Source organism: Ranitomeya variabilis, chromosome 1, assembly GCF_051348905.1.
Source record: "Ranitomeya variabilis isolate aRanVar5 chromosome 1, aRanVar5.hap1, whole genome shotgun sequence".
Classification (NCBI taxonomy): domain Eukaryota; kingdom Metazoa; phylum Chordata; class Amphibia; order Anura; family Dendrobatidae; genus Ranitomeya; species Ranitomeya variabilis.
In genome coordinates, this window is record NC_135232.1 from 611,092,286 (window position 1) to 611,118,147 (window position 25,862).

At 42.8% G+C, this 25,862-nt stretch overlaps 1 long non-coding RNA gene across 2 annotated transcripts; it reads left to right on the plus strand.

The window, feature by feature from the left end:
• The first annotated feature begins 420 nt into the window (after window positions 1–420).
• On the plus strand, window positions 421–25,763 carry LOC143810232 (uncharacterized). Of its 2 annotated transcripts, XR_013222780.1 has the most exons (4): window positions 421–491; window positions 572–675; window positions 25,072–25,144; window positions 25,257–25,763. It is a non-coding gene; the product is annotated as an uncharacterized LOC143810232 (long non-coding RNA). The 2 variants fall into 2 exon arrangements; XR_013222729.1 differs by lacking the exon at window positions 421–491 and having other exon boundaries at window positions 541–675.
• Window positions 25,764–25,862: the final 99 nt, after the last annotated feature.

Below are 25,862 nucleotides of genomic sequence, written 5' to 3' on the forward strand. Positions count from 1 at the left end.
TAAACGGTTAGGGGTGAGGTTAGGGGTAGAGTTAGGGTTAGGGTTTGGATCCCTTTATCACCTTGATGGTGGTGGGTGGCTTTTCAGTGTGTTTTCTGGTTTTTTTCTATAAAAACGCATGCGTTTTTAGCGCAAACAAACGCATGTGCTTAAAAACGCATGCGTTTACATAGACAGCAATGCATTTTTTTGCCGCGAAAAAACGCATGCATTTTTTCGCGGCAAAAAAACGCGCAAGAAAATACTGCAGGTAGCATTTTTGAAAATGAACGCATGCAGACAAAAAACGCATGCGTTTGAAACGCGACCAAACGCATGTGCAAAAAACGCATGCGTTTTCAATGTTAAATATAGGGAAAAAAACGCATGCGTTTTTTGTGCAAAAAACGCTGCAGACAAAAACGCAAGTGTGAAACCAGCCTTAGGGGTGTGGTTAGTGAGGTGTGAAGAGCCATTGTGAGGTGTGAAGAGCCATTGTGAGCCATTGTGAGGTGTGAAGAGCCATTGTGAGGTGTGAGGAGCCATTGTGAGGTGTGAGGAGCCATTGTGAGGTGTGAAGAGCCATTGTGAGGTGTCCTGATTGTGATCTATTGTGAGGGAGTTTCTGGTAGTGAGGTGTTAGCCATGTCTTGGTATAGGAGGATGAGCATTAATGTTTCCCAACTAATCATGGAGGTAATATTTTTTTAAATTTGTGATATATCTATCTATCCGATTGCGATGCTCATGTGCTGTTATGTACATGTTCATGTGTTCTGCATGTGTATGTCTGTATCTTCCTTGTCATGAATGTTGGCTTCATTTCGTCTTGCATTTGGTAATTACTTTTTCATTTATTTTTCCAAGGTGGAAGCAATGCCTGTAATTTGGGATGTAGCTTGCCCAAACTACAGTGATCGTCAAAAAAAGGCCGATGCATGGCATGTAATTTGCCGTAAATTGTTCTCCCGCTGGGAAGAAGGCGATGCTAAGCTCCACTGGGGTCACTCAACTTTATTATCATGCACAAATAGACAAAAAAATGCACCAAAACCGCACAAAAAATGCATCTATTATAAGCAGCTGAAAATTGGCATAAAAAACGCAGCAAAAATACGCAGCAAAAAAGTCCTGTGTGAACTTACCCTAAAGCAAAAATCACCTGCTCTTTAGGAGGTTGAGACCAGAGTCCATCTGTCACAATGTTTGATCTCACAGGGTTAATTTAAGGCAAACCTGTCATGGGGGGGGGCTCTGGAAACACCGCCCTCTTCCATGTCTTACCATCACTTTTTTCTCCATGGATATGTTCTATACTCCTGATATGCTTCTCTTTGAAATTCTGGATTATTGGCCACGCCCAGTCATTGATGTGCATTTAAAGTTATTTAAAGGGAAAGCATTTCCAGAAGGAAATTGTTTTTTTTTTTTTTTTTAAATCCTTCACTTTCCTGTGTTCTGTTATGACTGATACGTGGATACTTCTCCTCAGTTGTCAGCACCTGATTCTAGATCATATGAGGTTAATTTCTGAATTATCCATACTGAAGCTGTGCTGTATAATATTAGTTTTGTGTTGGAGCAGGCTGACACCTACTGGACAGAAAAATATTTAGAATTGAGAGTCCTCAGTGGTTGATACCTTTTAATGGCTAACTGAAAAGATGGTAACAAATTGCAAGCTTTCAAGACTACATACGTCTCTTCATCAGGCAAAGACTAAAACAAATTCTGAAGAATCATATATTTATGCACAACATAGTATGGAAAAAAAAATAATTTTTTTTTCTATCTACTGGCTAACACGGTACCAAGATATATTTCTTTACTGTAACCTACTGGACAAACATTGTATAGCAGTGTAATCTTTGTGCCTAATGTTCTGCATGGTTTATGGTTTGATAGGATATTAAAGGGGGTGTCCACTACATGTGTCAGTCTTAGGCGAACTGAAGACCGCGCACACGAGGTAGATTTAAGGTGGTTTATTGAAGCCTACGCGTTTCAAGAGCTATCTTGCTCTCTTCTTCAGGGCATATAGTACAAAACACAAATATGGGGTATATTTATACAAAAAGGAAGGGGAGGGGCCCCAAGGCCCTGGTACTATGATACATAAACACCTGATAAAACACATATTTAATAACATATACAAACATTATTCTTTATTATCTATAACCTAGGAAACATTAATTGATATAAATAAAAAATAAATTTAAAATAGAAAATTTAAAAATGTAAATAGGCCCTGAAAAAAATAAGTGACCTACTGGGTGTTCGAACCGGGGAACTCTGTATAGAATTATATTGTTTAAGCTATTCTAGTCCTTGCGCCACAGAATACAGGTAAGTTCCTTATCCATTTCTCTTGTGGAGATGAAAAAATCTAAAATGTTCTTATGGGCAAAAAAGCAAAATATTGCAAAAAGAACAATATATGCCGTTATAAATTACTTAAAAAATTACATGGAGTTATATTTATTATAAATTATCTATAGTTATAAAAATATTAAAATTGTTACAACATGAGTGGTACTAGAACCATCCCATGGGACACAAAGAAAAATTGTTATTTGGAGTGAGGCTTAATGATAGGAACCACACTTCAATTAGAGAATTTAGGCAAGGCAAAAACGATCCTCAATAACACCTAACAATGTCTTTAACCTCTCCTCTTCGGCACTGACCACAAACGATTTAACTCTTTTATCTAGAGGTCTCTCATACTGCCCTAATTCAGGTAGTAAGAATCTTGAAGTATTTCTTGATGTGCACAGCTTTGTGAGAAAACTCACTCTAAAGAGACATTATGAAATTAAAAAACATGTCCATAATACTAGTGACTATGAAGGACTTTCTAATACACCTGAAACCACAGGGTTACATTTGGATGTTAAAAGAAAAAGCAAATTTTACCCGATAGACAGCAAGGGTCCTCATTTGGAAACATTCTCCAATCTATTACTAAAAAAATTTAATAATATTGAAAAAAATTCCAAGGCAAAACCGCAAAAAAGTGGGAATTTAACACCAGGTGAGAAAGCTTCTCTTTCAAAACTTAAAAATAACATGGAGATAGTCATCAAAACCGCAGATAAGGGTGGTGGTATAGTGGTGCAGGACCGAGGTGACTATATCAAAGAAGCCTATAACATTTTGTCTGACCATGAGCTCTATTCCAAAATAATCAATGAACCTGTTTCTGAAATGCAAAAAGTTTACAATTCCATGATTAACCCCTTCACCCCCAAGGGTGGTTTGCACATTAATGACCGGGCCAATTTTTACAATTCTGACCACTGTCCCTTTATGAGGTTATAACTCTGGAACGCTTCAACGGATCTTGGCGATTCTGACATTGTTTTCTCGTGACATATTGTACTTCATGTTAGTGGTAAAATTTCTTCGATATAACTTGCGTTTATTTGTGAAAAAAACGAATATTTGGCGAAAATTTTGAAAATTTCGCAATTTTCCAACTTTGAATTTTTATGCCCTTAAATCACAGACATATGTCACACAAAATACTTAATAAATAACATTTCCCACATGTCTACTTTACATCAGCACAATTTTGGAACCAAAATTTTTTTTTGTGACGGAGTTATAAGGGTTAAAAGTTGACCAGCAATTTCTCATTTTTACAACACCATTTTTTTTTAGGGACCACATCTCATTTGAAGTCATTTTGACGGGTCTATATGATAGAAAATACCCAAGTGTGACACCATTCTAAAAACTGCACCCCTCAAGGTACTCAAAACCACTTTCAAGAAGTTTATTAACCCTTCAGGTGTTTCACAGGAATTTTTGGAATGTTTAAATAAAAATGAACATTTAACTTTTTTTCACACAAAATTTATTTCAGCTCCAATTTGTTTTATTTTACCAAGGGTAACAGGAGAAAATAGACCCCAAAAGTTGTTGTACAATTTGTCCTGAGTACGCTGATACCCCATATGTGGGGGTAAACCACAGTTTGGGCGCATGGCAGAGCTTGGAAGCAAAGGAGCGCCATTTGACTTTTCAATGCAAAATTGACTGGAATTGAGATGGGACGCCATGTTGCATTTGGAGAGCCCCTGATGTGCCTAAACATTGAAACCCCTAACAAGTGACACCATTTTGGAAAGTAGACCCCCTAAGGAACTTATCTAGATGTGTGGTGAGCACTTTGACCCAACAAGTGCTTTACAGAAGTTTATAATGCAGAGCCGTAAAAATAAAAAATCATATTTTTTCACAAAAATGATCTTTTCACCCCCAATTTTTTAATTTTCCCAAGGGTGAGAGAAGAAATTGGACCCCAAAAATTGTTGTGCAATTTGTCCTGAGTACGCTGATACCCCATATGTGGGTGTAAACCATTGTTTGGGCGCAGGGCAGAGCTCGGAAGGGAAGGAGCGCCATTTGACTTTTCAATGCAAAATTGACTGGAATTGAGATGGGACGTCATGTTGCGTTTGGAGAGCCCCTAATGTGCCTAAACATTGAAACCCCCCACGAGTGACACCATTTTGGAAAGTAGACCCCTTAAGGAACTTATCTAGATGTGTGTTGAGCACTTTGACCCAACAAGTGCTTCACAGAAGTTTATAATGCAGAGCCGTAAAAATAAAAAATCATATTTTTTCACAAAAATGATCTTTTAACCCCCATTTTTTTATTTCCCCAAGGGTAAGAGAAGAAATTAGACCACAAAAGTTGTTGTGCAATTTGTCCTGAGTACGACGATACCCCATATGTGGGTGTAAACCATTGTTTGGGCGCATAGCAGAGCTCAGAAGGGAAGAAGCGCTATTTTACTTTTCAATACAAAATTGACTGGAATTAAGATGGGATGCCATGTTGCGTTTGGAGAGCCCCTGATGTGCCTAAACATTAAACCCCCCCACAAGTGACACCATTTTGGAAAGTAGACCCCCTAAGGAACTTATCTAGATGTGTTTTGAGAGCTTTGAACCCCCAAGTGTTTCACTACAGTTTATAACGCAGAGCCGTGAAAATAAAAATTATTTTTTTTTTTCACAAAAATGATTTTTTAGCCCCCAGTTTTGTATTTTCACAAGGGTATCAGGATAAATTGGACCCTAAACGTTGTTGTCCAATTTGTCCTGAGTACGCTGATACCCCCTATGTGGGGGGGGAACCACTGTTTGGGCGCATGACAGAGCTCGGAAGGGAAGGAGCGCCATTTGGAATGCAGACTTAAATGGATTGGTCTGCAGGCGTCACGTTGCATTTGCAGAGCCCCTGATGTACCCAAATAGTACAAACCCCCCACAAGTGACCCCATATTGGAAACTAGACCTCCCAAGGAACTTATCTAGATGTGTTGTGAGAACTTTGAACCCCCAGGTGTTTCACTACAGTTTACAACGCAGAGCCGTGAAAATAAAACATATTTTTTTCCCACAAAAATGATTTTTAGCCCCCCAAATTTTTATTTTCCCAAGGATAACAAGAGAACTTGGACCCCAGAAGTTGTTGTTCAATTTGTCCCTAGTACGCTGATACCCCATATGTTGGGGTAAACCCCTTTTTGGACGCACGGGAGAGCTCGGAAGGGAAGGAGCACTGTTTTACTTTTTCAACGCAGAATTGGCTGGAATTGAGATTGGACGCCATGTCGCGTTTGGAGAGCCCCTGATGTGCCTGAACAGTGGAAACTCCCCAATTCTACCTGAAACCCTACCCCTAACCTCACCCCTAACCGTTTACTGAACATTTTCTGACAGTCATAAGTGCCACGTATATAAGTGCCACGTATATAAGTGCCACGTATATAAGTGCCACGTATTTAAGAGCCACGTATTTAAGTGCCACGTATTTAAGTGCCACGTATTTCAGTGCCACGTATTTCAGTGCCACGATATTTCAGTGCCACGTATTTCAGTGCCACGTATTTCAGGCACTGAAAAATACGTGGCACGTAAATACTTCAGTGCCACGATATTTCAGTGCCACGATATTTCAGTGCCACGTATTTCAGTGCCACGTATTTCAGGCACTGAAAAATACGTGGCACGTAAATACGTGGCACGTAAATACGTGGCACGTAAATACGTGGCACTGAAATACGTGGCACTGAAATACGTGGCACTTAAATACGTGGCACTTAAATACGTGGCACTTAAATACGTGGCACTTAAATACGTGGCACTTAAATACGTGGCCACTGAAATATCGTGGCACTTATATACGTATATACGTATATAAACGTATATTTCAGTGCCACGTATTTCAGTGCCACGTATTTCAGGTTAGGGGTAGGGTTAGGGGTAGGGTTAGGGTTTTTTGTTTTTTTCTTGTTTTCTTGTGTTTTTCTATAAAAACGCATGCGTTTTACCGCGTTTACATGCATTTTTTCACACATGTGTTTTTTTTTAAAAAAACGCATGCAGATAAAAACGCAAGTGTGAAACCAGACTAAAAGACGCTTTTTATAGCAAAAAAGTTTTTGCGTCTCCACATTTTGAGACCTGTAATTTTTCCACATTTTGGTCCACAGAGTCATGTGAGGTTTGTTTTTTTTTGCGGGACGAGTTGACGTTTTTATTGGTAACATTTTCGGACACGTGACCATTTTTTATCACTTTTTATTCCGATTTTTGTGAGGCAGAATAACCAAAAACCAGCTATTCATGAATTTCTTTTGGGAGAGGCGTTTATACCGTTCTGCGCTTGGTAAAATTGATAAAGCAGTTTTATTCTTCGGGTCAGTACGATTACAGCGATACCTCATTTATATCATTTTTTTATGTTTTGACGCTTTTATACGATAAAAACTATTTTATAGAAAAAATAATTATTTTGGCATCGCGTTATTCTGAGGACTATAACTTTTTTATTTTTTTGCTGATGATGCTGTATGGCGGCTCGTTTTTTGCGGGACAAGATGACGTTTTCAGCGGTAACATGGTTATTTATATCCGTCTTTTTGATTGCGTGTTATTCCACTTTTTGTTCGGCGGTATGGTAATAAAGCGTTGTTTTTTGCCTCGTTTTTTTTTTTTTTTTCTTACGGTGTTTACTGAAGGGGTTAACTAGTGGGCCAGTTTTATAGGTGGGGTCGTTACGGACGCGGCGATACTAAATATGTGTACTTTTATTGTTTTTGTTTGTTTTTTTTAGATAAAGAAATGTATTTATGGGAATAATATTTTTTTTTTTATTATTATTTATTTAGGAATTTATTTTATTTTTTTTTACACATGTGGAAATTTTTTTTTTTACTTTTTTACTTTGTCCCAGGGGGGGACATCACAGATCGCAGATCTGATAGTGTGCACAGCACTCTATCAGATCCGCGATCATACTTTCATCGGAGCAGGCTGCAGCTTTCATCTGCAGCCTGCTCCGACCCGGAAGTGCTCCCTGCAGGACCTGGATGCAGCCCCTCGGCCATTTTGGATCCGGGGCCTGCAGGGAGAAGACGTTCGGTACGAGGTGAGTACATCACCTTGTACCGATCGTCTCAGGGAAGCCCGCAGGGAGCCCCCTCCCTGCGCGATGCTTCCCTGTACCGCCGGTACACCGCGATCATGTTTGATCGCGGTGTGCCGGGGGTTAATGTGCCGGGGGCGGTCCGTGACCGCTCCTGGCACATAGTGCCGGATGTCAGCTGCGATATGCAGCCGACACCCGGCCGCGATCGGCCGCGCTCCCCCCGTGAGCGCGGCCGATCGCGTATGACGTACTATCCCGTCGGCGGTCATGGGGGCCCACCCCACCTCGACGGGATAGTACGTCAAATGTCGGGAAGGGGTTAAGGATGCCTTTGACAGTGGGGTCTTAAATGAGAATAAGTACAAGTATCTTACTATAATAAATCCAAGTGTACCATTTATGTATCATATTCCCAAAATTCACAAGAGTCTTAAAAATCCCCCTGGTCGCCCCATTATCTCGGGTATTGGTTCCCTAACTTCAAATCTATCCAGTTATATAGATAGCATCATGCAGTTACATGTTACCCAATTGAGGAGCTACATTAAGGATTCTGCACATGCAATTAAACTCATTAGAAATATAAAATGGAAAGATAGTTATATATTTGTTACAGTTGATGTGTGCTCCCTATATACAAATATCAAACATGAAATTGGACTTGCAAGTATGAAATCATTTATGGATACAGATCCAAGATTATGGGATAAACAAAAACAGTTTTTAATGTCAGGAATGGAGTTCATTTTAAAAAATAATTATTTTACTTTTTTGGGTGAACTGTACCACCAGACACGTGGTGCAGCGATGGGATCTCGGGTAGCGCCTACATATGCTAATTTATTTATGGGTCATTTTGAGAATTCTTTTATCTATAATAGTGCTTTTATTGATTGCATTGTTTTTTATGGACGTTATATTGATGATCTTGTTTTTATTTGGGACACAACTTTTAAACCTCCAGAATATTTAATGTCAGAGCTCAATAACAACCCCTGGGGTCTTGAGTTTACTTCTGTTTTTAACAAAACTGCCATTGACTATCTAGATGTGACATTTTTCATTGTGGATGGAAAGATTCATACAAAAAACTTTTTTTTAAAAGTAGATAGTAACAGCTATGTCCATTACAATAACAACCATCTTGACAAATGGCTCTGTAACATTCCAAAAAGCCAGTTTATGCATATTAGGAAAAATTGTTCTTCTGATAGTGATTTTAAGGACCAATCTGAGATTTTAAAAAATAAGTTTTTAGCACAAAAATACCCCAGAGATTTGGTGAATAGAGCACTTGAGCACGTTTATAAAAATTTCAATCAAGATTTGTTACTAAAAAAAGAAAAAGCTGACCCTGCAGCCAGCCCAGAAGAATACACCTGCAGTTTTGTAACCACATTCAGCACAGACCACAAATTCATTAAAAAATCCATCAATGAGTTGTGGCACATAGTAAGAGAGGATAAGATACTAGGCAAGCTGGTGCCACAACATCCTAAAATTATTTTTAGGAGAGCACCCAGCTTGAAAAATAAACTGGCACCTAGCAGACTCCCTGATATTTTAATAAAATCACCTTCTTTACTAAAACCAGGTATATTCAAATGCTCTCACAAGAAATGTTTGTGCTGTGGTATCATAGCACATACCAGTACAGCATTTAAACACTCCTCTTTTCCTCACCCTTTCCAATCAGTCACCATTTCACCTGCACCACCTCCTATGTTATTTATATTATTACTTGTCCATGCAACAAGATATATGTTGGCAGGACAACACAACCACTTCACCTCCGTATGAATTCTCATCGACACAACATTAAAATAGGTTATCTCAAACATGGTCTTTCCAAACACTTCAGCATCTCACATAACAGCAATCCTTCACTATTTCATGTTCACCCCATTGATCACGTTCCTGCACATGTCCCTAATCGCACACAGTCACTTAATAAGAAAGAGGTTTTTTGAACTTTAACTGCGTCTGGAAACCTTGGACTCTTTACAGAACGCAACAATCCTTTATTTCTGAAATAACAGAAACAACATCATAAACCTACTCATTGATATCACAGGTGCCGTAGTTTTTCCCCCTTCCTCCTCTCCCATACCTACTCTTTTGACCCTATTTTTCACTCCTTTGCTTCTTCCTCTCTTCTCCCTTCTAATATACAGGTGGATTTCTCTTTAAACCAGAACTGTTTATCGATTGTGTGCCAAGAATGCAGTTTATTTTATTATTTTCATATGTTACTACGTAGGTATGTGTTTATATATTTACCGGACAGTGGCGCTTAAAGAATGAGAAACCGGTGTTATTCTGGAATTTTACTCTATCTGCTAAAATGGCCTTATATTAATGTGTATTCATTGTTTTGTTTGTATAAACATGCTTTTCAATAAAAAGAACATTGAAAGAAAGAAAGAGGTTTTTTGGATATATACCTTGAATTCTCTGGAGCCTGAAGGGCTAAATGTAATATCAGACCTATTGTGACTGAATAAATTCTCTAATTGAACTGTGGTTCCTATCATTAAGCCTCACTCCAAATAACAATTTTTCTTTGTGTCCCATGGGATGGTTCTAGTACCACTCATGTTGTAACAATTTTAATATTTTTATAACTATAGATAATTTATAATAAATATAACTCCATGTAATTTTTTAAGTAATTTATAACGGCATATATTGTTCTTTTTGCAATATTTTGCTTTTTTGCCCATAAGAACATTTTAGATTTTTTCATCTCCACAAGAGAAATTGATAAGGAACTTACCAGTATTCTGTGGCGCAAGGACTAGAATAGCTTAAACAATATAATTCTATACAGAGTTCCCCGGTTCGAACACCCAGTAGGTCACTTATTTTTTTCAGGGCCTATTTACATTTTTAAATTTTATATTTTAAATTTATTTTTTATTTATATCAATTAATGTTTCCTAGGTTATAGATAATAAAGAATAATGTTTTTATATGTTATTAAATATGTGTTTTATCAGGTGTTTATGTATCATAGTACCAGGGCCTTGGGGCCCCTCCCCTTCCTTTTTGTATAAATATACCCCATATTTGTGTTTTGTACTATATGCCCTGAAGAAGAGAGCAAGATAGCTCTTGAAACGCGTAGGCTTCAATAAACCACCTTAAATCTACCTCGTGTGCGCGGTCTTCAGTTCGCCTAAGACTATTACCTCCAGCATCCCTTTGGATTCTTGTGGAGACCTGCTGCTACGATTATGCCTTCTTGGGAGTTGTGACCCAGGTTCACAACACCAATAGGTGAGCACATTCCCTACAAAGGACTGTATTTGTGTTTTTTAAACAGTGTGACACATTGGGGGCGCCTTGTCTTTTCTCTTTTTTCACTACATGTGTCAGGACATAATTTTGTAGCATTAAGGCTTGATTCACACCTCTGTGTTTCACGTTCCGAAATAGGCCTAAGATGCAAAGATCAGCTGCAAATCTCCTAAGCCAAACTCCACAGCCCCATAGGCATACATGGCTTCTCTTCTTACACTGGCCACAGATCTCCAGAAGTTCCGCACTTGTTAGGAAAAAGTGGAAAACCCATTGAAATATTTGTTGCAATTCTTTGCCTTGAGAGTTATATTGAACTCCTTAGCTCAAAATCACCTACACATACTTCAGGAAATAAAACCAAGAAAAAACGGAGTAGAAATGTGTGCAATGTATAACAACAAGGAGATATAGCAGAGGAAACATGACGGTACGCCGGGTTAAGTACAGGTAGTAAAATTCATCCCTGGGTTGCAAACATTAAATGCACACATAAAGAGAAATATAGATGAATGATCAATCGGGCCATTCAATGTTATGAGTCACAGTATCTCTGTATCGCTTACCCATTCAAAGATCAGGGGAGCAGACCCCACCTCACCCGGCAGCCCCGGACGCGCGGTACAGCTTTTTCAACAGGGGTTAATCCTTTGCCAGTCCCATGTGTATATATATAAATGACAGCGGAAGTGTAGCCGATAAGCGGCGCATGCACATCAGCGACCCGCGCACGCCACCACCAAAGCCGTCATAGCAGAGCGCACATGTAGGTGGAACTCCGCCATGTGACGTCATGTGACATGCGCACTCCGCCTCTATTGATAGCCATTGAGGGAGACGAGCATCAGGGGCGACAAATGCGCATGCGCTCCACCGGCAACCATTTAATGGATGACCAAGAGCGCAGCCATATTTAGAAGGACGATAATGCCATAATTGGCATATCAAATATCTAAACCCCCCAGTGAACTACAAAAAGCTGTAAAGAAACCATCATTATAATATATAACAGTGATAACAATACAATTAAGTAGTATACCACCATTAATAAATAAGTTAAAGTGACAATATAGGGATTTTTGTGTACTCACCGTAAAATCCTTTTCTCCGAGCCAATCATTGGGGGACACAGGACAATGGGTGTTATGCTGCTGCCACTAGGAGGACACTATGTAAAACAGAAAGAATAGCTCCCCCCCTGCACTATATACCCTCCTGCTGGCTGCAAGTGAACCAGTTCGGTAACAAAGCAGTAGGAGCTTAACATTTAGCCAGGATGAACTATGTAAAAACCAATGCAACACAGAAAACCAAAGCCTTTAGGCTAACAGGGTGGGTGATGAGTCCCCCAATGATTGGCTCGGTGAAAAGGATTTTACGGTGAGTACACAAAAGTCCCTATTTCTCCTACGCCTCACTGGGGGACACAGGACCGTGGGACGTCCTAAAGCAGTCCCTGGGTGGGGAACAATCAACTGTAATTGCTCCTTGTACCAACAGGTTACAGGTGCGGCACAGCCGCTTGCAAAATTCGTTTGCCGACGGTCACATCTGCCGAGGCTTGAGAATGAATATGGCAATGTTTTGTATGTAAATGTATGCAGACTGGACCAGGTCACAGCTCTGCAAACTTGTCCCAAGGCGCACCCACTGACCGAGTAGAATGAGCTTAATCCCTGCTGGGACAGAATTACCTCTGACTCGGTAGGACTCCTAAATAGCTGAATGATCCGTTTTGCTAATGTCGCCTTGGGAGCGAGAAACCCCTTCCTTGGCCCTTCCTGGAGCACAAACAGGGCATCCGACCTGCAGAAGGACGCCGTACGCGAGACGTATCTCTTGAGAGCTCTCACTAAATCCAGTGTGTGGAGGGCCTTCTCGATGCTATGTACTGGTGCCGGACAGAGAGACGGTAAGACAATCTCCTGATTGAGATGAAAGGATGAGACAACCTTTGGCAAAAAGGACGGGGATGTTCTCAAAACCACCTTATCCAGATGAAAATTCAGGAACGGAAACTTGACAAGACAGAGCCGCCAGCTCTGAGACCCGTCTAATGGATGTGAGCGCAACCAGGAACCTTGAAAGAAAAGACAGGGAAACCTCCTGTAGAGGTTCGAAAAGAGCTTCTTGCAAGACTCAGAGGACCAGATTAAGGTCCCATGATTGCGACGGCATCTTATAGGGCAGCAATCCTATGGGAGACTCCCTGAATGAACGTCTTCACTTGTAATCTGTTAGCAATCCTGCGTTGGAACAGAACGGATAGGGCTGAAAACTGCCCCTTGAGAGAACTAAGGGCGAGACCTAAGTCCAAACCCGTTTGTAAAAATTTGAGGGTGGAAGGAATGGAGAATGCAAGAGGAGAACGACCCAGGTCGTTGCACCAGGAAAAGAAGATTTTGTAAGTGCGATGATAAATGCGCATAGACGTAGGCTTTCTGGTGCTGATCATGGTAGAGATGACTTCCGGAGAGAAACCTGCCTGGGTTGGAACCCAGGACTCAACGGCCATGCCGTCAAACACAGGGCCTCGGAGTCCTGGTGGTAAATGGGGCCCTGTGAAAGGAGGTCTGCGCGATTCTGTAATTGCCAGGGAACATCGGTGACTAGTTGAACTAGTTCCGCGTACCACGCTCGGCGCACCAATCTGGCGCAAGCAGGATTACCGGTACTCCCTTCGCTCTGATCTTCCTGATGACTTTCGGCAGTAAGGGAGCGGGGGAAATATGTACAGGAGCCGAAAATGACGCCACAGAAGTACAAGTGCATCTGCCCCGATTGCTGCTGGATCGTGGGACCGAGCTATGAAGTCGGGAACCTTGGAATTTAGCCGTGAGGCCATCAGATCCTTGTCGGGGGAGCTCCAACGACAGCAGATCTGGTGGAAAAACTCCGGATGAAGAGACCACTCCCGGAGTCGAGGCCTTGACGACTGAGGAAATCTGCCTCCCAATTGTCCACTCCCAGGATGTGAACCGCAGAAATCATTGAGCGGTTTTCCTCGGCCCAACAGAGAATGTCGTTCATGGCTCTTTTGCTGTAGGTTCCCCCTTGTCGACTGATGTATGTCACTTCCGTGGCATTGTCTGACTGCATCCTGATGGGATGACCCGCCAGGAAGGGATAGAATTGGAGAAGAGCTAACCTGATTGCCCGAATTTCAAAGATGTTAGTCAGAAGGTGTGATTCCTGAAGTGACCGACGGCCCTGAGCAGTGTGATGTAAGAACACCGCTACCCAGCCTAGAAGACTGGCATCTGTTGTCACAACTAGCCAATGTACTGGAAGAAAAGACTTCCCTTGATTCAGGGAGGACTTTAATGTCCGCCACCTGAGAAACTGTCTGACTCGCTGGGGAAAGAAGAACCTACGGGCGAGGAAGAGCGGGTTCCTGTCCCAAACGTCCAGGAGGGCATGCTGTAAGGGACAGAGGTGTATTTGGGCAAATGGAACCTCCTCCAAGGCAGCTACCATCCTGCCGAGGAGTTCCATTCTGAAAACGCAGAGAGTGAGTATGCGATTGGGAGAGCTTCCGAGCTTCCCGCTGTAAGGCTGAGATCTTTTCCGGGGAAAGAAGCACCAACCCCTGGGACGAGTCCAGTTTCAGTTTATCTTCCAACCCAGACGAGAAAGAGTATCTATTGTGATGTTCACGGCCTCCTTGCAGGTGCGGAAAGAGGGGCCTTTGATGAGGATATCATCAAGATAAGGTAGCACCACCACTCCTGGGGAGTGGAGTATGGCCACTGCAACCGCCATGACCTTTGTGAGTACCCTGGGGGCGATGGCGAGGCCGAAGGGCAGAGCTGTTGTTCCTGAACTGCGAAGCAAAGAAAACTTTTAGTGGGAAGGTAAAATAGAAATGTAGAAGTACGTGTCCTGGATGTCTATAGACGCCAGGAACTCGCCTTTTCCCATGGAGGTGATGACAGAACGAAGCGATTCCATCTGGAACCGGCGCATCCTGACGAACGTGTTCAGCAGTTTTAGGTCCAGTATGGGCCGTACTGTAGCGTCATTCTTTGGAACCATGAAGAGGTTTAAATATTAAAAAAAAACCTTGAAACCGTTCGCTTTGACGGACCGGAATAATAAGTCCGTCTTTACTCAGAGAGCATATAGCTTGGAAGAACTCTGAAGATTTTGCCCTGGGAGGATGAGATAAGAAGTCTATCTTGTATCCAGAGAACACTAAATCGCGGATCTACTCGTCGTGAACGACCGAGAGCCACACAGCACTGAAGGAAAGCAGGCAGCCACCTACTTTGAGGGTGTCCCTCGGATACCACAGGGAGTCATTGCGTGGAAGATCTGCCCGTTCTGGAGCCTCTGGATCCCGACTGCCTAGGCCTGCCCTTCCATCAAGGGAAAGGGGTATCAGATGCCTGGAAACCTCTGTCTGCACGTTGTGCCCGGCCGGAACCGGGAGATGTGGAAGTAGAGGACCAGCTGGAGTTGTAACGAAAAAATCGGGACCGAGCCAGTGGTTGTGGAAGAAATTTACTCTCCCCTCCAGTGGCGTCGGAAATCAATTGGTCAAGCTTTTCGCCAAAAAAGTCGACCGCTCTGACATGGTAGAGAAGTTAATGACTTTTTGGAAGCAGAATCCGCACGCCAGTCCCTGAGCCATAAGGACCTCTGGATGGTGATGGCGTTTGCTGCTGATTGAGAAGCGCAGTTAGCGGCATCCAGGGACGCGGTTACTACGACGTCTCCAACTCTGGCTATCTGAGTAGCGAGGCCCGCTATCCTGGGGGAAAGATTGGTATCCAGCACAGCTGAAGACAAGACCTCAGCCCAGTGAGTCATATAGCCTTAGCCACCCACGTAGCGGCAAAATATTGGAAGAGTGCCTACTGAGACCTCAAAGGCTGACCGCGCCATATTGTCGATCTGACGATCGTTTGGGTCTTTTAATAGAGGCGCTCTCCAAGGAGAATAAAGCAGATTTAGTAGCCAGACGCGATCGGGGGAGACTGCGACCAATCTTTTCTTGGATCCTGGGCAAAGGAATATTTTGACTCCATGGGTTTGCCCGGTGAAACGTTTATCTGGATGGATCTTGCGAGAATCAACGGTTTCCTTAAATTCGGGAGAGTGGCGAACACTCTGTGAGCTCGCTTGGTCATCTTAAGGGACACGGCATGATCCGTTTTAGATAAAGGTTCCTCCTCAAGCTTCAAAGCCTTATTCACTGACTCAATGAGAGTCGAGAGTCTCCTGATCGTGATGAAATTCCTGATCTAGGGATGTATCAGAATCGTCCTCTGAAACAGGTTCTCTACTAGCCCCAATGGAAGGGGAGCGAGAAATGGAGCTCTCAGAACCCGAATCCCGGTGATGGTCTGAGGATATGGCATGAGTCCTGTTCCTGGAAGAGTGAGAGCTCCTTGGCAAGGTACGACCCCTGAAGTACAAGGGGTTCTGATCATCAGAAGCGTCATCCAAAATAGTGCCCTGGTTAGAGGAGGGGTCTCGGAACGATTCTAACCCTTTTGCCAGGGATGCCATAGACCGGGTAAGGGAGGCAGCCCACTCAGGGGGACTAGGCTCACTGGGTTCTGTATCAGTAACAGGTGGTTCCTGAGCAGTCACCGGTTCACAAGCTGTGCATAATGCAGTATTGTGACCGCGGGATAGTGACACCTTACGAGCGGTACATGCTGCAAAAAAAAAAATAGTGTGGGTTTTCCCAGACTTTTTGAGGCTTTGATTGAGGCATAGCATAGCCTTGAGGAGAGCGCTTACTAACAGGGGAAGGGTAAAGCTATGTTTCTGGAGCGTACCCATGGTCCTGTGTCTTGAGTCCCCAGGGGAGGTCCGCAGTGTGATGTAACGGGAGTTATGCACAGGAATTGCTAGTCCTGAAGGCTGTGATTGAAAAGACTGGAGCAGCACTGCAGCATCAGCCCTGTGGGTGTACCAAGATGGCCGCTGAGATCAGGAAGTGAGAGTGTCTCTCAGGGAACGAGAAGCGCCAGAAAGAGTGGGCGGCGGTAACTGCTGGTGGGCGTGGCCAAAACTCCAGCCTGTATGAAGGGGAAAAGCCGGGGGCTAAATTTTAAACCTGCGGTTGCGGCCTGTGGAGCCACGACTGCTATTAGCGCCATTCTTAAGCCACACTCTCTGAAGGAATTGCCACACTGCAGACCACACACGGACCCGGGCTTTAAGGTGCGGACCTCCCATACCCCAGGGACCAGGACCCAAGCGCCTTGCCCCTGCAGTGTACTCACAGTAGATGCGGTGGGCCGGTGCTCAATCCACCGTCGCCATAGTCAGGGAGGGGGTGGAGAGCTTCTGCCGCCATGCGTCATCCACTATATCAGTGGTGATGCAGAGGGGGGCTGCACGGACGCCATACATAATATGTGTCCGGCTGTGCACCTGGCTCCAGGAGAGGTAGATGGAGGGCTACTCCATGTGGTTGCCTGCTATGGAGGGGGGAGATCGGAACGCGAAGGAACCGTCGCCCTCAAGGTGAGCTCAGGGCTGGCATCCAACATTGCAGGAAAGGATACGGGAGGGATGCTCCACGTACTTGCCTGTTGATGATTCGGGGGAGATCGGAACCTAGAAAGGGTCCGTCGCCCCCATTCGCTCCGTTAAGGAAAAAATAGAATAAAAAGTAAAAATTAAAATAAAAACGGTGGGGTCTGAAACAGACCCAAGTGCCTCCTACAGACACTAAGCAAGAACTGGTTCACTTGGAGCCAGCAGGAGGGTGTATACTGCAGGGGAGGAGCTATTCTTTCTGTATTACTTAGTGTCCTTCTACTGGCAGCAGCATAACACCCATGGTCCTGTGTCCCCCAATGTGGCATAGGAGAAAGTGCATAATTAAGTATATAAAGTGCATATACGACAAGGAAGATAATCTTCGTTTCTTTAAGGCATCCGTGAAGGAAAAAATCCTTTAGATTTTTTCCCCTACGTTGTGTCATCAGAGGGGACTTTGTCAAATGTGGTGCCAAGACACAATCAGTCAACAAAATAGGCCAATGTCTATTCAAGCTCTCACAGATCCGACCCCAGTGGCAATTAGAGGTGGAGATGAACCTAACCCCAGAATCATTGTCGGGTCCAGGTTTCTTGGATTGTAACAATAAGTCCTCCCTTCGTGACACAACGTAGGGGGAAAAATCTAAAGGATAATCTAGTGAGAAGTCACTATGTGGCTAAAACAAAGAATCTTTTCAACATAGGCAGCCCCAGACAAGGCTGCTTCCCCTGTGGTTCATGTGTCGCGTGTCCTAACATTCAGATGTGGGACCTTTAAGACATCTGACGGAAGCAGGGAATTCAAGATTCGGGAATTTATCTCATATAACACCACATTTGTGGTATATTATGCCACATGTCCCTGCTCCCTGATTTATATGGGCCTCAAATCCAGAGAATTGAAGGTTAGGACACGCAAACATGTACGGGACATTGTGGCTGCTAAAGAAGTGACAGACATATCCAGTCTTAAAACCTTGCCAAGGCACTTCCGGATGCACCATGGATCCGACCCAGGGGGCTTAAAGGTGAGGGGCATAGATAGGATTCATGGAGGTATTTGAGGTGGCAATATTGGCACAGCGTGAATATAAATGGATTGTCACCCTTGATACCCTTGCCCCTAAGGGACTCAATGAAAAGTTGAGTTTTGTCTCCTTCTTGTGACTTACCCTGTCCTGTATTTTAGTTCCATTTTTTTCGTCTTGTTTGTGTGGTCCTTTTTGGATCTAAAAAGTTAAAATTTTATATATGACATATTTGTCTCTCCTCTCTCTTTGATGAGTTTACACCCTATTCTTTTTAATTTCTTTTGTATATTTATTGTCTTTTGGTGTTTTCTAGTTTTCAGCTACATTTGTTTCACTTGCCACGAGTTTAGATGCCATATGAATTATGATGGACTCCTTTTTTCCTTCACGGATGCCTTAAAGCAGTGTTTCACAACTCCGGTCCTCAAGAGCCACCAACAGGTCATGTTTTCAGGATTTCCTTAGTATTGCACAGGTGATAGTTGCATCACCTGGACAGGCAAGCATTCAGTCACCTGTGCAATACTAAGGAAATCCTGAAAACATGACCTGTTGGTGGCTCTTGAGGACCGAAGTTGGGGAACACTGCCTTAAACAAACAAGAAGATTATCTTCCTTGTCGTATATGCACTTTATATCCTTAATTATGCACTATTGTCACTTTAACTTATTTATTAATGGTGGTATACTACTTAATTAATTGTATTGTTATCACTGTTATATATTATAATGATGGTTTCTTTACCGCTTTTTGTAGTTCACTGGGGGGTTTAGATATTTGATATGCCGATTATGGCATTATCGTCCTTCTAAATGTGGCTGCGCTCTTGGTCTTCCATAAAATGGTTGCTGGTGGAGCGCATGTACGTTTGTTGCCCGTGATGCTCGTCTCCCTCAATGGCTATCAATAGAGGCGGAGTGCACATGTCACATGACGTCACACATGGCGGAGTTCCGCCTACATGTGCGCTCCGCTATGACGGCTTTGGTGGTGGCGTGCGCAGGTCGCTGATGCGCATGCGCCGCTTATCGGCTACACTACCGGTGTCATTTATATATAAACACATGGGACTGGCAAAGGATTAACCCCTGTTGAAAAAGCTGTACCGTGAAATGCGCGTTCGGGGCTGCCGGGTAAGGTGGGGTCTGCTCCCCTGATCTTTGAATGGGTAAGCGTGCATTATTGAAAGTATTGTAGTGGACATTGGGCTATAGTATACAGAGATACTGTGACTCATAACATTGAATGGCCCGGTTGATCATTCATCAATATTTCTCTTTATGTGTGCATTTAATGATTGCAACCCAGGGATGAATTTTACTACCTGTACTTAACCCGGCGTACCGTCATGATTCCTCTGCTATATCTCCTTGTTGTTATACATTGCACACAGCATGTATACTTGTATAGTTGTCATTAGTATTGCTACATAAATACATTTTGTATTTGATCTTTTAAAATATGTTTGGGACATTTCTACTACATTTTTTTCTCGGTTTTATCTATCTGCAGTTGTCTATCCGATTGGATACCGTTGGGGTGTTCTGGGAGAGCCAGTGTTGCGTGCTCTCGGCCACAATACACGTTGGTGCTTTATGATTATGTTTATAAATACTTCAGGAAATGTAGCGCCTTTGTGCGTGAACGTGATTTCCTAAAACTGTCAAAATCACAATAGTCCCATGTGGCAGATAAATGCTTCTTGCCGGCCAAGGATCAATCAGCTTTAGTCACTTCCGAAAATTATTGTGATCGGTCCCTGTGTACAGGCAGACCAATCACGATGACAGAGACTGGTTTGCGCTTGTATCTGATTTGCTAAAACTATCACTGCACGAAATTGAAATTGTCTCACATGGCAGAGAAATGCTGGTTGCTGCCAAGGACCAATCAGCTTTTGTCCTGCTTGACAATTATTGTGATCGGTCCCTCTGTACAGACAGACCAATCATGATGACAGAGACTAGTTTAGGCTTCTGTCTAGGTTCCGATCTTCTCAGTAGTGTCAGAGAGAGTGTTTCCCCTGACTCCCTGCTACATCTATCAACCACTTAGGTGCTGCTAATAGCAATAGCAACTAGATGTTTAACAGAGGGAGCAGACTGGGTCTGCCAGCTACAGTGGCCTAGAGCAAGTTCTGATAGTGTAACACTGACAGGTCTCATGCACTCTAGTACAGATGTATTTAAGTACCACATTGTAACTAAATAAAATAAAAAAAAAATCAATAAAAAAATGAAAAGAAAAAATATATATATAAAAAATGTTGCCACTAAAAATGCAGGTTTTAAGTGAATAAAAAAATTCAAAAGTACACAACTGGTATTGCTGATCTAAAGATCTATTACTTATGTTGTATGGGGAGCACTGTAAAAAAAAAAAATGTATGCAGCGTTTTTTTCACTTTCTAATTACTGATTTCTATGAGTGGAAAAAAACATTGCAAAAAGGCTGAAAGAACTGACCACTGCAGTGCACAAATTCAGCCAGGAAAAAAAAAAACAGGCATGTGCTGGAAATTCCTGCTATCTTGTTCGTTCTGTAAAAATCATATTTTAATTTGCGTAAAAAAAAAAAACAGAGTTAAAAATGCTGCATGTGAAGATACCCTAAGTGTGCACACAGCCTTATGCCTTTTGGGGGAGTTTTTCTGTTCCCAACATTTTTGCCACCTTTTCATTGAACACTGCTCAGTTGGGAGAGGTTTTTTTTAGGTGACCTGCACTTACTTTTTTTTTTTAACTGCCAAGAGTTTTTCTTTAAACATATCCAGGAAGAAAAAACTCAATTATCTCCTCATATTGATGTCATATAGAAATGAATTAGAAGGGTTTTCCACAACTGTTTGATGCAGTTTCTGAGGAGCTTTTTCGAGAGGTTCTGCTCTAAAAACACCTGAAAAAAAAACACCTCCGTGTGAACATAGTCTGAGCAAAGAGGACTAGAGCAGGCGGCTGCACCAGTGCAGACTAATTGATCAGCCCTGCTGCAGTTCGGTTGGTTTTAGTGTCTTGCTCATTTGTAAGAGACTATGCTAGGACTGTGGATTCAGGAGGCGTCAGAAACGTGTCAGTGAGATCCATGTAAGGCCGGGATCACACATGCGCGAGATACGGCCGAGTCTCGCAGGTGAAAACCCAGCTCTGGCGCCGGCACTCCGTAGCGGAGCGTGCAACTCCATGTATTGCTGTGCTGCTGCACGCTCCACTCTGGAGTGCCGGCGCCAGAGGAAGGATTTCACCCGCGAGACTCTCGCCGTATCTCGCGTATGTGTGATCCCGGCCTAAGCAAGATGCTTTTCTCACTTACTGTTGGTTATGGATGATGCCAATACTGAATTATCCATCATCAGGCTTGGACTGGCCTACAAGAGAACCGAAGAATCCTCCGGGGGGCTCCTGTTCAAGAATGGGCCACCACCCTCTTATATGAGCAGTTCTTGACACTATACACTTGAATCACCTTGTACAGATAAAAGCAGCATCTTATTAATTTAAAAATCGATCCCGTTCATTGTTATGTAACTGAAAAGTGGGGCTCTGGAGTTGGATTCTGGTGGGCCCTTGGCACCCCAGTCCGACACTGTCCGTCATTGTGGAGACCGGCAGTCCTGCACCTGGGACACGAGCATCGAGTAATGGGGGAACGTAAGTGACAGAGGCAGGGTTTTCTCTGCAGACACTTTCTGCTCCTGGTGACGGATAGATAACTGACTGATAATCCAGAAAATATCAGTCCACGTTCACATGAAGAGAATTTGTTGAGGTTTTTATGTTGCAGATTTTCTGGTTATTTGTATTTTTTTCCCATTATAATGTTGTTATAATACGGTTCTCAGCCTCAACTGAGTTTTTTGGTCAGGATTGGTGCAATGTGAATGGAGGACGGCTTTGACATATCCAATAAGGTTCCTGAACCTCTCCCATATCTTTGGCCTAGGATGCTGGTTTGGAGCTTTGAAGCTCCCCCAAAAGAACATTTTTAAAAAAATGTAAAAAAATTTGCACTGAATTTTTCATGCTGCGTGTGCAGTTTTGAGAATTTTGGTTCAATTACTTCAGCTAAAAAAAATACATCTGGACAAATAAATAAGAAAAAAAAATGGCAGGCGTGGTACTGAATAAGGTGCGCGCCTCTGACTGGGGAGCACACAGAGCAGCATTAAAATGATGTCAATGCCAGTTCCCCCCTGGCATCACTCCCCCCTTAGTGATGCACTAATTAGGAGACCCCCGGCCGGCCAGTGGTCACTAGAGGGGAGGGGTCCTACGGCCACTCCTACGGGGGTTAAATCCAGGTGTCTGGCCGGGAACTTCCTCTTTTCCTCCCGGCGGACACCTGGAAGCTTTTGTCCCACCCTCCCTCCCTTTTAAGGGCTAATGGCGATACTAACCTGCGGGATAATGTAAATTTGTAAATTCTATTGCAATATTATAAAAAAATAAATAAATGTATATACGTATGTTGATATATCTAACCTTAGTAATCTTTATTAAGTCACAGCGGAAGAAGCGGAGGAGGGCAAAGGTCGTAACCGCTCGTTGGGCCAATTCCCCTGTCGATCACGGACAGGAGCTCGCCGCTCGTTACAATATGTAATTGCCTTTCTCTGCTTATTTAATTAATAAACTGTGACCGACCTGTTCAACCCACCTAGGACTGTGTGTGTTTCATTACGGGAGTGACGGGAGGGGGAAGGCACTGGTTACGACACCCAGGTCTCCACAGTCTTAAATTGCTGAACTGTCCTCAAGTTTTTCATATCACTTTGTATATACACGTGGCATGAGGAATTTGGTGCAAAATGAAAATTGTGACTTTTTGCAGTAGAAAGGCCGAACACCAACACAGAAGTTCTGGGAAAAAGTCTAATTCGTGAGGAGAGCATAAATTCAGCAGGCGAGAAGTTTGGGACATGGATCATTCTGCAGTTTCTCTGATCCTGCTGATAAGGAAAGAAGTAAAGGAGCATCATGACTGCTCTTGGTGGGACTGAACCCAGGATCCAAAAGCTCCAAAGCAGAAGTGCTAACCACTGAGCTATTGAGTGGTAAGACCACTGCTGAGTAAAAAATCTAATCTAAATCTGCAAAAAAATCTAATTGTCTTCATTCACCAGTGACAGCTTCTGCTGAGCCTTCACAGAACGAAAAATTACAATTCTTTAATTAGGGACACTGAACTGAAGAAAAGAACCCAGGACCCAAATGCTGAAAAGCAATAGTGCTAACCACTCAGCTATGGAGTCAGGGAGGTGGTATAGCTGTAAATAGTATATTTTTAGTGCACAGAATAATTGGGCTTCATTGACGCCTTTTATTTTGTTGAGAGAAGACGTGGCGAAACTTCACAGAATGAGACGAAGTGTTACCTATCAAAAAAGATTCTCAAACCTTTCACTAATGAGGCCTAATTTTATGGCTACTGATAGGGACAGGGCAAAGGTCAGGGTTAGGATAAAGGAGTATGGTCAGGGCAGGAGTCTGTATTGGAGCAAGGAGAAGTTGCACTATAGGTTTTGATCAGATGCTGTTTTCTCCCTCTGTAGATTCCCCTTCTGCAACTCAGGATCTTGGGGGAAATGTCCCCTGTATGCTCCAAAATTAGGTTAAATAATTACTATGCTTCATTTGGAAATATGGATTCAAACCCACAACCTGCAGGCAGGAGCTTTAGCTGTGAGCCATGGGCTGAACTGCTGAAATTACATTTTCTCTGTTTAAAGAACTCAGTAGTTTCGCCTTCGTTCCAGGAACTTACCATGTCATCTCTATACACTGGCAATACAGGTATATTTTCTACAAAGTAACTAAAAAATAAAGATGCACAATTCAAACAATCTTTTTTTTTTTTTTTTTTTTAATAACAATGAACATCACAGATCAGTAAATATAAACATATTTGGTCACCTTATAATCGTAAAACCTGCACAATGCAAAGAGCAGTAGATGTAGGCTATGTGCCCACGGATTCGTGTGCGGATTTTTCCGCACCGTTTTTGAAAAATCTGCAGGTAAAAAGCGCTGTGTTTTTTGTGCGGATTTACCGCAGATTTCACCTGCGGATTCCTATTATGGAGCAGGTATAAACCGCTGCACAAAGAATTGATATGCTGCAGAAAATAAACTGCAGGGTTTCCGCGTGGTATTTTCCGCACCATGTGCACTGTGGATTTGGTTTCCCATAGGTTTACATGGTACTGTAAACTCATGGAAAACTGCTGCGAATCCACAGCGTCAAAACCGCACCATGTGCACATAGCCTTACAGTGATCAGCAAAAAGCGTTAAAAAAATGGCTATTATTTTTTTTTAATCTCCATTACATTTATAAAACGTTTATACCATTTTAATGCTTACATTATATGTTTGTTTGGCAATTTCACAAAAAAAGTATGGCTGTTACCAGTGGGCAAATTTTATATTTTTTATTGATTTATTTATAATTGTGTGAACAAATGCATCAGAAACACCAAGGTTACTTACCGGTAGCCGGTTTTTCCGGAGCCCATGACAGTACACCTGAGAGAGGGGATCTGCCCAGTCAGGACAGGAAACCTACTGAAATAAAAGGGCGATACCTCTCCCTCGCTTCAGTTGGTTTTCAGAGCATGAGAGGCCCCCTTGGTTAGTTCACATGGCAATCTACCACCACATTATAATAATAACAAAAAAGACCCAATTAAAAGTACGCACCAAAGGGTGAAAAAGAAGGGAGGGAATATACAGATGCTGTCATGGGCTCCGGAAAAAACGGCTACCGGTAAGTAACCTTGGTGTTTTCCCGTCTCCCATGTCTCCCATGACAGCACACCTGAGAGATTTTTGGAGAAAGGAACACCTTAGGGAGGGACCACCGCTTGCAGCACCCTTCTACCAAAGGTAAGGTCAGTAGAGAAAGATAAATTCAGTTGGTAGTGTTTAAAGAAGGTAGATGGTGAGGACCAGGTAGCGGCCTTACATATCTGATCAATCGATACCTCTGCTTTTTCAGCCCAGGAAGTAGCCACGTCCCTGGTGGAGTGAGCCTTGATGCCTTCAGGGATTGGAACGCCACATGCAGCATAGGATAAGCTAATGGCCTCCCTAATCCATCTGGCAATAGTACCTTTGGACACCGCATGACCTTTCCTGCTACCCTGGAAAGCTACAAATAGAGACTGATCTTTCCTCCACTGACTGGTTAAGGATATGTACTGTAACATAGACCTCCTTACATCAAGAGTATCAAACCTCTCCTCACCTGGATTTCTAGGATTAACACAAAATGAGGGTAATACAATCTCCTGACTCCTATGAAATTTAAGAACTACCTTAGGTAGATAAGCCGGATCTGGTCTTAGAACCACCCTGTCGTCATATATCTGTGTGTATGGAGGACAAACGGACAGGGCTTGCAAGTCACTCACCCTACGTGCAGACGTTAAAGCTACCAGTAGCACTGTTTTTAGAGTGAGAAATGTTACCGATAACTCTTGCAAAGGCTCAAAAGGACTTTTAGTTAGAGCATCTAAAACCAGATTCAAATCCCAGGGAGGAATTTTCTGAATTTCTACAGGTCTAGACCTACTACGTGATTTAATGAAACGGGCTACCCACT